Source organism: Hippopotamus amphibius, chromosome 10 (genome assembly GCF_030028045.1).
Source record: "Hippopotamus amphibius kiboko isolate mHipAmp2 chromosome 10, mHipAmp2.hap2, whole genome shotgun sequence".
Taxonomy (NCBI): domain Eukaryota; kingdom Metazoa; phylum Chordata; class Mammalia; order Artiodactyla; family Hippopotamidae; genus Hippopotamus; species Hippopotamus amphibius.
The window spans coordinates 103,703,076-103,714,664 of NC_080195.1; positions in this window are offsets into that span (position 1 = coordinate 103,703,076).

Below are 11,589 nucleotides of genomic sequence, written 5' to 3' on the forward strand. Positions count from 1 at the left end.
AGATACATATAAGGAACATCAACATGGGCTTCTTGAAATTTGTCACAGGCTATTAGGGAGAAGCATAAAAACTCTGAAAGTCAAAAACTAGCCACAAGATGACCACCATCTTTGGGACTGTAATGGTCAGTAAAAAGAGTATTCATAGACAGAGCTGTATCCAGCTCGAGCCATAGCTAGACCCACAGTCACCGCCATATTCTGAGCATTAACTACAGCTGGCCCTGGGTAGCTCCTGCATCTATATGATAGCCCCTGCCAAGGTCACTTCCACAGGCTCCTCCAAGAGTTCTTGTCATGACAGGAATGCTTGATGTCAGAAAGTGAAGTTTCATTTGGTTGTAAAAGAAGATTGATGTCATTCAGAGCTCCAAGACAAATACATACACCCACTGCCAGGAATGGGTGGACCATGTCTCACACGAGCTCTGTCTTCCCATTCAATGCATCCGATTGTGTAGCAGCCTCTCATTATTTTGTGGTGTCCTCTTAAAAAAAGACTTTGTCACAGCAGTTAAGGAAGTTTTCAGGTTACCTCCTGCTGATATGGGTTTCCCCCAAATAAATCTTCAGTCTAAAATAACAAGTTCTATTATTATGGAATGTACTACTGAGATTTTATTGTACATAATCAGCAGTGTGACACCTTCTATTAATGTGAAGTTCCCATGTGAGCACACATTCATATGAAAGCTACCACAAAAAATTCTTTTGCCTCTTTCTTCATCCTGGTATTTTACCTGAGACCATAAACTTAACTTCTTCCTCATTGCAATTCAACACATCAGATTAGGCAGGAAGTTACATTCCTATTGATGCATAAAGCCACAGAGACAGAATTATGTCTGTGTCCACCTGCTGTCTAAACAACATACAGATGGCCAAAGAGCACATGAAAAGGTGCTCAACATCACTAATTATTAGAGAAACACAAATCAAAACCACAGTGAGGTATCACCTCACACCGGTCAGAATAGCCATCATCAAAAAGTCTACAAACAATAAATGCTGAAGAGGGTGTGGATAAAAGGGAACCCTCCTACACTGTTGGTGGGAATGTAAACTGGTACAGTCACTATGGAGAAAGGTATGGAGATTCCTTAAAAACTAAAAATAAAACTACTATATGATCCAGCAATCCCACTCCTGGGCATATATCTGTAGAAAACCATAATTCGAAAAGATACATATGCCCCAATGTTCATTGCAACACTATTTACAATAGCCAGGACACGGAAGCAACCTAAATGTTCATCGACAGGAATGGATAAAAAACAAGTGGTACATATACACAATGGAATATCACTCATGCATTAAAAAGAATGAAATAATGCCATTTGCAGCAACATGGATGGACCTAGAGATTATCATACTAAATGAAGTAAGTCAGACAAAGACAAATATCATATGACATCACTTATATGTGGAATCTAAAAAAAAAATGATACAAATGAACTTACTTACAAAACAGAAACAGACTCACAGATTTCAAAAATAAATGTATGGTTACCAAAGGGGAAAGATGGTGGGGTGGGATAAATTAGAAGTTTGGGATTAACAGACACCCACTACTATATAGAAAATAGATAATCAACAAGGACCTACTATATAGCACAGGGAGCTCTACCCAATATTCTGTAATAACCTATATGGGAAAAGAATCTGGAAAAGAATGGATATATGTATATGTAAAAAAAAAAGTACAATTGTGATTAGGTCACATGTGCCAACAAATCTACAGAGTCAATTAATGAGGAAAGTTATCAACACCTGTTTCAAAAATAATGCTCTAAAAGCAAATAATTTATTTTTTTCTCTTTGTAATATCTCATCTGCCTAACTTGGTTGTTAGTAATATTTTGATAATTTATCCATCCTTCATGTAATTGTTTTATGTATTTGTATTAATCAAAATTCATTCCTATGGTAAAGCTAGTAAACAATGTTCCACACTTTCCAACATATCCTCCAAATTCCTGCCCTTCATTCTGTTTCTCTTTTTCCATTGTCAAACATCACTCATCTTTTGGCCACTGGCCCAAACACTGCCACACCCAAATGAAGAAATAGCATAATCATAAGTACAATGCATTTTAAATGTGTTCTTTAAACTAAGCAACCATATAATCAGGCTGCAGTCACAAGCAAAAGCTACTGGGACCATGTACCTAATTCACTGATATAATTATTAATATTGCCACCCTTTATTCTCAAGGGAATTACAGGTTGGATAATAAATTCTACCAGTGTCCTATTATTACTGACTTGAGGGTCTGCCTGTTTAGGTTCAAATCCAAGCTTTGTTATTTACCATTTGTGTAAATTTGGACAAGTGTAATCTCTCTGTCTCTCAATTGCTTCATCTGTAAGTAAGTGTTAAGGATTAAGTAAGTTAATATATGTACGGCATTGAGAACAGTGTCTGGAAGTAGAAATTATTATTATATTATTGAGTGTTAGCTATGGTTATTATTCAGTATGTTAAAACAAAATACACATTCACAGAGAGAGAGAGAGAAAAGAGTAACACATCCTTATGGCCTATGGCTCTTCAAAAGTAAAACAAATATAATATTGAAAAACCAACTAACACAGTACTATTTGACTATATATAGCATTAAGGACAGAGAATGCTAATAGGGACAGTTGGGATAGTGAAACTGTAGAAGAAAATAGTTATTAGATTTGCTACATTTTACCAGAGGCAAAATATATGTTAATATTCCATAGAAATGTTAACTGTTGGACTTGAATATTAGTTTCAGTTTAGCAATCATGGAATACAAATAGGATGCATTTATAAAATTCTGGGGATGAAAAATACACAAATAATTGCTAACATGAATAAAGTAGTTTTTAATTTATTGCTTTATATATTATTTTATTTTTGAAAGATAAGAATGAGATATTTAAAGAATCTTTTCCCTGGGATTTTAAAAGCATTGTGGAAAGTAAGAGATAAAATGAATGTATTTTCTCAGAGTTTTTTCACTTACAGAATGGCTTAATATGCTACCTACTAATGTTTCTAAAAATCTTAAAATTGAAAACACTTTTTTAGGAAGGCATGTTTTGAATAGCTTTATCTTGTTGTATTAGCATTTACATAGTTTTCCCTTTTTATAAATATAACAGAAATAAGCCATCAATAGAAGATACACTTGAGTAACTATTTGTAAGAGCAACAGAGGATTTGAAATAATCCATATTTTTTTCCCTTTAGAAATGGCAACATGCAGATCAAAGGTGATTCACCTGGATTTGACGCCAAGCCATGGTGATAGAATACATTACACACAACTCCCCCAAATAAGAATTGTGCCCACAACCTCCAGATTATTGAAAGAGCCATAGACAAGAATCATTAATTGATCTAGATGCTCTTTTACACCCGGTATTGCTCCAAAGTTCTGAGCTCTTCCCAGCAGAGAATTCAATTGCACCAGGAAATATAGAAAAGTCAAAAGAGTCACAATCAGAAAGTTCAGAAACTTCCCAAAACTCCTAAGCTGATTTGTAGGCAAAGTGTGAATAAAGAACTCTACAAGGAGACTTCTATTCCAGTTATCATATAAAAGAGTAAGATCTTCCCTCCCATAACAACCAGAAAAGCTTTAACAAAAAAAAAATCATACTCCTTGAAGGGGTTAACAAAGAGCAGAAGATGCATGAACACCTTGTTGAACTGAATTCAAGAGAGAAATGAACTTCATAGAAGAGCAAGACACCACAGGAGCTCTCATTCCTGAAGGCAAGTGCCTGCTTTAGGCGCAAGCAGTCCAGACCTAGAAAGAAAATAGATAATCTTTGTGTATTTTAAATATGAAAGGGAAGCCAGTTCCCTGATTTTACCCCAACTCTATGAAGCAGCATGTGTTCTGATTTCCAACAGGAGGATGAAGGTTAAAGCCAGCTTAATACCGCAGAATGTGGACCAGTAAGCCACAAACGAGGAAAACATATTCCGGCTCAAACATCCAACCCATGAACAACAGCATCTCTTTATTCAAAGCCAGTACAACCTTCTTTTAATCTGCATCTAATATCACTGTGATAGCTTGTTCTGGAGGCTGTAACTGACAACATATAAAATGTAATAGGAGCCAGGTAGAGCATTACAGTCCCTGAAATGAAAGGAGATTTGCCTTAATAGAAACTCAATTGCCATATGCTGCATCAGCCATAAGTGTGTTGGAACACAGCTCACTAATCCTAAACACACCTTATCTTAACACTCAGCACCAAGGACAGACACAGGTAGATAACGGATGTCTTTCCGGACAAATAATAACAACATCTTACATTTTATAGTGTTTTCTACTTTACAAAGTGCTTTTGAGACAGATTGGGACCTGGGACCTGGGACCCTTTGCTGCAGTGCCTGCACCTGGACAAACGTCTCCTTGAGCAAAAAAAGACAAAGAAACTATAAGGGACTAAAAATAACTGCCTGCATGCACAGTTGGGGCAAATTATGGACAAAAAGATACAAAAACACCAAAAACCCAACTGCTGCTTCTGCAGAGCAGGGAGAAAAAGCAGGGTACTGTGCATGCCCGCTGCACACAGCATCACCAAAAGGGTGGCCAAACCACCTAAGCCACTCCTCTAGTCTGACCCTGGACCCGCCCCTACCCTCACCCCATGTAAGGAACCAGCTCGCCCCCCCAACAGGGGTGTGGAAGGGAACCTGTTATTGTTTTCACTCCCCGCTCCTGCGCCAGGGGCCCCAGTAAAGCCTTCCCTGAATTTCTTATCTGGCCTCTTATCAATTCCTATTGATTAAGGAAGGCCAAGAACCCTGGTCAGTAACACTTTCATTACATAATCTTATAATAGTGATTAAAAATTATCAATTCCATTTTACGGAAAAGAAAACCAAGGTTTGTAGACATTAAACTATTTGCAGATGGCCAAGCAAATAGTGAATAGGGGGGCAAATTACAATCAAAATTTCCTTGTTCTAAATATAGGACTCTTTCTACAGTAACATAAGACCATATTCTTTCAAATAGTGAATATCATTGCAATAACATGCTGGACCACATAACCAAAACCTTGGTTCTGGTTTTTCATTAATACTGTCTGATAAACCGATGCATTACATGAGCTAAAGTATCCATTCATCTGTGCAATAAATATTAATTGAATATTTCTCATGTGTTAAGTCCTGGAAATGCAAAATAATCCCTGTCCTCAAGGATCACACATGTAATAAACATGTATTGGCTTGGCCAAAAAGTTCATTTGGTGTTTTCCATAAGATGGCTCTAGTAGTGCTTAGCTGTCTTTAACTTCGTTTGAAACAATTTTGTTAGATTGTATTGTGACAGCTGTCATATCAGCGTTCACTTAAAAAAAATCAAAATTGGTGAATTTTTGTGTAGCCATTTTAATTTTGAAAAAGGAACAAAAAAAGCAACATTTTGGGCATATTATGTTTTATTATTTCAAGAAAGGTAAAAATGCAACTGAAACGCAAAAAAAAAAAAAAAGATTTGTGCAGTGTATAGAAAAGGTGCTGTGAATGATTGAACATGTCGAAAGTGGTTTGCAAAGTTTCCTGCTGGAAATTTCTAGCTGGATGATGCTCCAAGGTCAGGTAGACCAGCTGAAGTTGATAGCAATAAAATCGAGATATTAATTGAGAACAATCAATGTTATATCATGCAGGAGATAGCCAACATACTTGGGTTCTATGTAAGCTAAGCAAAAAAAACCTTCTTGACTGTATTTCTGCTTGAGATTCTCTACTCAAATGTAATGAAAACATTCCATTTTTAAAACAAATTGTGATGGGCAGTGAAAAGTGGATACTGTACAATAATGTGGAATGGAAGAGATCGTGGGACAAGCGAAATGAACCACCACCAATCACACCAACGGCCGGTCTTCATCCAAAGAAAGTGATGTTGTGTATATAGTGGGATTGGAAGGGAATCCTCTATTATGAGCTCCTTCTGGAAAAACCAAACAATTAATTCCAACAAATACTGCTCTCAATTAGACCAACTGAAAGCAGAACTCAATGAAAAGCATCTGGAACTAGTCAACAGAAAATGCATAATCTTCCATCAGGATAACTCAAGACCACATGTTTCTTTCATGACAAGGCAAAAACTGTTACAGCTTGGCTGGGAAGTTCTGAATTATCTGCTGTATTCAACAGATATTGCACCTTCAGATTTCTGCTTATTTTGGTCTTTACAAAATTCTCTTAATGGAAAAAAATTCAATTCCCTGGAATATTGTAAAAAGCACCTGGAAGAGTTCTTTGCTCAAAAAGATAAGTTTTGGGAAGATGGAATTATGAAGTTGCCTGAAAAATGGCAGAAGGTAGTGAAACAAAACGGTGAATATGTTGTTCAATAAAGTTCTTGTTGAAAATGAAAAATGTCTCTTTTATTTTTACTCAAAAACCAAAGTCACTTTTTGGCCAACCCAATAAGTAGGTAAATCCAAGGTAATATGACAAGGAGAACATAGAGATGGGTACTAGGTTAAGCTAGAGAGTTCTGAGAGGCTTCAAAAGGATAAGTAGGATACCATAGGACAAAGAATCATGGAAAATGTTCCAGGGAGAAAGAAAAAGTGTATGAGGGTAGAAAATAGGTAGAATTGTGATACAGTTAGGGTGAAGCAGGATTTTGACATAGAGCACATGGAATTCTCTCTTTGAAACTCTTGCCTTTTCTGCCTGCATTCATTTCCTTCATGGTCTCATCCAGTCTCATGGTTTTAGATATTTGTCTATTTTTGGTAGTCTCTACCGCACTTAAAACTTTGACCCAGACCTCTTCCTGGACATCTTCGCCCAACTGTTTAATCAACATCTCCACTTGGGTATCCGATGAGCATCTCAAACATAAAAAGTCCAAAATTTACCTCTTGATCTTGCCCCACAGACTCACTCCTCTTGCAGCTTATTTTATCTCAGTTTAAGACTATCCTATCTTTCCTGTCACTCAGCCTAGACTTTGGAATCATCTTTAATACCTCATTTACACATCAGCATCCAATCAGTCATCAAGATTGGTAAATTCTACCTTTGAGATATATCATCATTTCCATTGCTATCACAAAAAGCCAATTTCAATAGCCAGTAGCTTTCTGACTGATCTTCCTGCTCCCAGTCTTGCTCATCCCTACTCCTTAGCAGGATATTATCAACACAGCAGCCAGAGAGATCTGGTTAAAATATGTCAGGTTGTGCCTCTCGTCTACTCCAAACCCTGCAGTGGACTCCCATCTTAGAATAAAAGCTAAAACCCTTATTGTAGGTTCTTTGACCTCATTTCCTACTACCCACCCACCAAATTCACTCCTCTGTAGCCACATTCCAACTCTTTCTTCTTCAATACACTAAGCAGCGTCCAGCCATTGCACTCACTGTTCACTCTGCCTCAAATATTTTCCCCACATAAACAGGAGTCACATTTTATCTTCCTTTTAGATTTTTTTGAATGCCATCTTATAAGGGAGAACTTCATTGACCACCTTGTTTAAAATTTCAGCTCTTCTCCCTGGTAATCTATCTCATTAACCTTCCTTATTTTTATCCAAACCCTTTTCACAATCTGATATGGTACCTTTCACTTATTTATTGTAAATCCCTCCTCCCAATGCCAAAACGTAATCTCTACCAGTACAGTGATTTTCTTATAGAATAGTAATTAGTAGAGAGTATGTTCCAAAAACTAATTTGTTGAATGAATGACTAGTGCGTGAACAAGGCATATGGCAAAGTTTCATAAAGGATGAAGCTTGAAATATAAGCCTTATTTACAAAATGATGGTAACTACGTGTAGAGTGACCTTACTTTCCAGTTTGTCAAAGACAATCCCTGTAGTTCTGGTATAATTATTAACAGGCTTTGTCTTAGTCTGTTCTGGCTGCTATAACAAAATACAGACTGGGTAGGTTATAAGCAGAGACACTTATTCCTCACAGTTCTGGAGGCTTGAAGTCTGAGATCAGGGTACCAGCAGGGTCAGGTGAGGGCCCTCTTCCAAGTCACAGACTTCTCCTTGTATCCTCATGCGGTGGAAGGGGCTAGGGGGCTCTCTTCAAACTCTTTCATGAGAACACTAATCCCATTCATGAGGGCTCCACCTCATGATTTAAGCATCTCCCAAAAGCCCCACTTCCTAATACCGCCATCTTGGGCATTAGGATTTCAACATATGAATATGGGAGAGGGAGATACAAACATTCAGAGCACAGTAGTCTCCTTTAAACTGTCCAAAATGTTCCAGTTTGGGTGATAAATTATACAGTTACCCTACTTATATGGCCTGGTAGGAAATTTGGATTTTTTCCTCATAGGCAGTTGGAAGCTATTAGAGAACTTAAAGCAGGTTAGTGGCATAAGCAGACTTCTGTTTTAAAAAGATAATTTGACTGTAACAAAATGAATGAAACTGAGTGGAGACGGATGAGAGATTTGAAAAATATGAGGAAACCAATACAAACCTTCCAAGTTTGAGATTGTTCTAAACTATGTGAGGGTTTGTGAACTTTATGATGAAGTGAAAATTTTCAAATAGAAAGATGGAATACCTGTCAGCAAAATTTGGGGATTTATTGCGTTAAGGAGATAACAAGTCAGGGCCAGTTGAGTAATTTTTAACCTGGAGAATGGTGAAAGTCAGTCAGCTATTCACTGAAGTAGTGGATGCCAAAGGATGATCAAGATTAAGAAGGAAGGGACTTCCCTGGTGGCATAGTGGTTAAGAATCCGCCTGCATTGCAGGGGACACAGGTTTGATCCCTGGTCCGAGAAGTTCCCACATGCTGCGGAGCAACAAAGCTCGTGCACCACAACTACTGAGCCTGCACTCTAGATCCCACGAGCCACAACTACTGAGCCCATGTGCCACAACTACTGAAGCATGTGTGCCTAGAGCCCATGCTCTGCAACAAGAGAAGCCACCACAATGAGAAGCCCATGCACCACAACAAAGAGTAGCCTCCACTCTCCACAACTAGAGAAAGCCTGCATGCAGCAATGAAAACCCAATGCAGCCAATAAATAAATTAATTTTTTAATAATGTTTAAAAAGATTAAGAAGGAAAACATTAAACTCAGCTGAGCCATAACTTTGAGGCATACCTCTGTACATCTAGAAGTTAGTTCAGCAAATAAGCAATCTGGGTATACAGGAGAATTTTAAGGCCAGAAGATAGAGATTTAGGTCTTCATGCCTATTTGGAAGCTGAATATGTCGTGGTCTATGTGTTATTGCATATGAAAAAATTTTTCCACATTTACTTCTAATAAGTCACTCTTACATCTTCAAGTAAAAGGATTAAATACCATAGATGTTAGTTATGCATTTTCTTGAACATTTATCCAGACATAGTTTCAATAATTTTTCCAAAAGAATATCACATACTGCAAATTCACTTTTTTATTAAGACACAATTCTTCTTGATGACACTTGTTTATCCCCTTTTAGCTCAATTATTCATTCTTATCATGTTTATACTCAATGTGAATTCAGCTGATGGGTATATAGGAAAATCTACTGTAAAAAAAAAAAAAAAAAGCATACTTAACAGCAATCCTCAAGGTGTACTTTTAATGTAAGCTTGGCATTTGAAGTGCACTAAAGACACATTTTGACAAAAACCAAATGGCCATAGTTAAAAATCAAGTTTCAACCGAAGCTGAGACCAATGTGAACTATCACTATCACAGAATAAAATTCTGATACATTGAAGTAAATCTAAATTTTTCAAAATATTATCTCATTATTAAAAATTAGGTGGGCAAATTTTAAAGTATGATATTTTAGTTAGTTAGAAGGCCACATGGAGAAGCACTAGGGTTAGGAGGCAAAGGGAGAGGAGAAAAATGTGGATAAGAGTCTTTCTCGTAGTTTTCATGGGAAGGAACAGGCTTAGGAATGGCTAGTTTGAATGATTTCAGCAGGCTCTGGGGCCTAGGGGCTGTCCCTAGTTGTCTGGTAGATGGTCCTGGGGTGGTTTGCGTGGTAGATAGTGGCCTAGGGTGTGAAAGCCGGATAAAGGAGATGGTTGGGGTGTGGGCTCTGGATTCATTGGTTTGCATTGGAAACGTTAGACTCATGATGATTTGTTTGCTTTCTCAAGAAACTGGCTAACCCAATTAGCAGTCCCTCGAGGGTCAGCAAGGCCCCAGTTATCAATGCAACAGAATACAGAAAATAAAGGATTTGGTTAATACATTTGTATGTACTTGTTGCTTCATTCAATCACTTGAGAATGAATGGATTGGTGATAGAGCAGTATTATCAACTTTCAAGATAAACTCTTTATGAATTATTTGTGCCTCAGATCTCATTGCATGCACACCAAGCTCAGCATCTCCTCTAGAACAGAATGACAAGAAGCAGACATGATGAGTGAAATACATACACAAGTTGGTTACTTTGACAGCAGATTCCGGCAATGGATTAAGCAATCAGGGGTCCTGCTATATTGGTATGATCTGTCAAGTGCAACACTGATGTTTCTTCAAGCACCGTTTAACATAATAAATGCTGTTCCATCTTGTTTGGAACATCTTATATAAGCACATGACAAAGAAGTTCCAAAATTCTCTTTGCGTTGTATAGCTTGTCCTTGGCTAAAGAATAATGATCTAATTAGCTCACTGTCTCACTGATTATAGACAACAATTCTGTTTCTCTACAGTGTGCTGTATGTATGCCCTGAACATAAAACTGAAGGGTGAGAACAAATATCAGAATATACGTAATTACTAAATCACTCATAGCTTTCATCATGTTTTTCTACCCTCACTGGCAATTGTAATCACTTTCCTTTACTGATTTTCCTTTCTATATTTTTCCAACGGCTTCACAATATTGTTCACAGTGTTAGTTCCAGAGATGTCTCAGCAAAAGAGTAAAATAGAATCATGGTGGGTTTCATTTATTAAACAATGTGGTGTCAACCTAAGAAAGATTTTTTTCATTATTTCTTGATGTCCAAATATCAAATACAGCATATTTAACTATATCATTAATCCTTTGAGGAACAGAAAAACTTACTTCAGGAAAAGAAAATCTAAGTTAAAAATAAATATCAGTAATTTCTGGAAGAAAATCTGTGCCTTAGAGTCATACCTTGGGGAAATCTCAAAAAAAATTTTTTTTCAAAAAAAAAAAGAGTCTATGAGTCTATAGCACTAATTCCAGACTAAACATCTGTAGCACTGATGTCAACATACATTTTCCATACACTCAAAATTATAAGGCAGTGTCTTTTTTTACGCATTTTTCTGAAGTTTGTTGTTTTGAATCTTTATAGTGAAAATCAAATACTTTTGGGTGCCTTCTTTTTTCTCTAAATCATTTTGCTGGTACTAAATTTTAATATTTTAACCTCCAGTTTTTACTTCATTCTCAAAAGATATATTGAAATCCAATGTAGGATATTTCTTGAAATACATTGTATCTCATTTAAATTAATAATTAAAATTAAAATGTGTATAGTTTAATATTGTATAGGCTAGAACATAAACAATTCTATAAAGATTAGATTTAATATATAAACCAAACCTTTTTTTCTGCCTTATATCGACAATTAAATTTTTAAAAATA